Below are 3037 nucleotides of genomic sequence, written 5' to 3' on the forward strand. Positions count from 1 at the left end.
TTTAAGTCTTATTTCAAAAGTGTGACACTGTAATATTGCAACATCGAAGTGCATTTCTCTTACGTAAGTCATAAGGTACTTAAAATGTCCTTAAGAATGATATACAAGGCATGGTCATTGTTCTATATTATATATGTATGTATATCCCCATCCCAATCTTTTAGATCCTTCTATAGTGCTTACTGCTTATTGCAGCCAAAAGTACACTTCATGAAAATAAAACTCTTAATACTTCATATCCGAACTTCTGCGCCTTTACCTCTGTTATCCTTATAGAGAAGATTTGGTCCTTATGTTTCATGTTTATGGTCTAACACACGTATGACAATGTAGCAGATGCCGAAAACTGGGCACGTATGGTCTAATAAACAAGGCTACAATCGCTGTAAACATCGGATTTTGAATTGAGGCAGCTATGTGTATGTTTGTCGTATAATATTGTATACAGAGAGGCTTTGTGTCAAGTGGAATTATGTGCTAATCGATTTTGGGTGTTGGGCCAACGACGATGACGACTACGAACCGAGGGTCAGAATCTGGAATAGCGAATTATTTTTAGGAGGCTTACTTTGTTTTATTACCTAATAATACATAAGAACATGGAATGTAAATAGAAAGTGGATAATCTTTTTTGTTATTACCTATGCTCCGAAGGACATCAGGATTTTGAAGTTCAAAATCTATTAATTTTTTTCTGATGAAAGAATTTCTTATAATGGGCTTAAAGCAAAAAGAGAACTAAGTGGATTATGAATCTATGGGTAATACTTTTAAGGGACCTTATATATAGGCTGTACAAAAGTTCATAATTTGCTCCTTTGTACAGTCAAAATATTTGCTTTAATATGCTTTGCTTTGATTTTCATATGTTAAAAGGTTTTTTTTTCAAAGTGCATTTCCACAATTTTGAATACTAAGGATTCATGAAAAGTTTTTAAACCTTAATCGAACAAACAGCTTGACATTCTCAACTCTCAAAAATATAGAAAGTAATCATCAAAACTTCTCATGCAGCTTTAAAAATAACCAATTTATGACATTGAAGAAATATCAAAATAATATGACAATTTAAGGGCCGCCTTACATCAATGAGCTTCTTGACAGTAATTGCAACTAAAAGTTGTAAGAATCACACGATTCTGAGAAGTTTGATATAAGTTTTTCGTGACAGAAATTAAAGAATTCGGTTTGGCAGTCTTCTGTCAAAGCTAATCCAATGTTGTAATGTGAGTTTTAAGTATCAAAAATTGCATATCTTTATAGAAAACACACTTCCAGTTAATTTAAGCTATCTTGTATTGTAGTTGCATTTTTACTTTTATGGATAACCATACCATGATGAACATATTATTAAATCTCTTAATACCATCTGTGTATCAGATCATGAACATTTATATAAGTTTGTATAGCTGCCTAATAGTTTCGGTCAAAAGGCTAACATACCAAGTTATTAAAAAGAACTTTGTTTGTTTTGTATGCTTAATGAGGGTATAGTTTTAATTAAGATGTTCTTATCAGAACAAAGCAGACAATAATACCTCAATCTAGATTCATCTATTCTCATTATTCGATGATCCACTACTCATTTCAAACATAACCCTTTGTAAAAAGAAAATATAAAAAGGAACCCACTCTTCTCTACTTACATAATATATAATTCACTGTAACTAAATCTGTGACCTTAATCATTCGTTATATTATCTATCTCTCCCCTATAAATGAAACAACAGAATCCGATGTTGTACAAAAGGATCTGGGTTTTGGGGTAAAAATATAATTCACCCAACCGTTTCCCATGCACATGACCCGATTCCCTCGATTCAAAAAAGTTTTTTTTTTTGTATTCCTCCCATCCCTTAACATAATACCTATTCCTTCTGTGGTGCTCGTATACTGACTAACCTATTAAAACTTCTACAGCTATCCATATTGTATATGGTTTAAGTATGTTCACCCTTAATGCAGAGAGAGAGATAGGAAGCAAAGAATAAAATTAAAAAAACGAAACAAAAAAAAAGAAACAAAATCTAGGAAAAAAGGAAAAATATATCTAACAACAATGAAAGGATGAAATTTCATTCTAAAAACCAGCCCTCAGCCATTAAGTCGAAGCTCCGGTTGCTTTGCGCCGTGCATATAAGAATATCTATACACTTACAGGCAGATAGCTAGCGAAACGACCTATATTACCAAGAGCATGTATTCTCTTGATAATACGCCCGCCACACCAAGAGACAGACTCTAAAATTCCAACTTAACTAATATTAGAAGCTGATGTCCTTAAGGCATAACCTTAAGAATATTCTTAGGGAATATATACCTTTCACAAAAAATAAAAGCAAGCGACAACCCTAGAGGAGGATGATGACGACAACGACGACGAGAATGTCGACAGCAACAACGACAAGGACTACGGCGACGACGATGATGAAACTCATTACACACATTGAAGGAAGTGGAATTATTAAAAAGAAGAACGCGTTTATATGATCCTTTAATGGAAGCTGAATTTTGCGAAGGTTCCTTAGCTATATTCCTTTCCTTTCATTCATCCCCATCCCCATCTCTATACATTCCACATGTACCTATTCGCATCAAAAGAGAAATGAAGTTAAACCATACACACATATGGTACCTATACTTGTTACCCCCTCAACCTATGAGTCCTTGCTAACATTGTTAGCTTTTACAATGGAGCCGGGAAACTTAAATTTTAACGCTGATGCCGGTATAATGAGGAAAGCATTATATTCCATCAAGATGAAGTTTTTGTATGATGAGAAAGAAAGACAAAAGAACTAGACCAAAAAAATAAAAATTACTAGACAAAAGTTTACTCCTGCCAAACCACCCACCATCAATAGCGCCATGCATGAAAATGGGTGGCTAATTTAATACAACGGTACTAATTACACACAGTGGCACAGTAAAGTGGTGATAAAAATGCTAATGGCTGCCACACGGTGTGTTGCGTGTAAGCAAACACATTAATCTCTCCCATCATTTTCTCCCTTATAGTTTCCAGCCCCCAGCCTCA

Source organism: Eupeodes corollae, chromosome 3, assembly GCF_945859685.1.
Source record: "Eupeodes corollae chromosome 3, idEupCoro1.1, whole genome shotgun sequence".
Taxonomy (NCBI): Eukaryota; Metazoa; Arthropoda; class Insecta; order Diptera; family Syrphidae; genus Eupeodes; species Eupeodes corollae.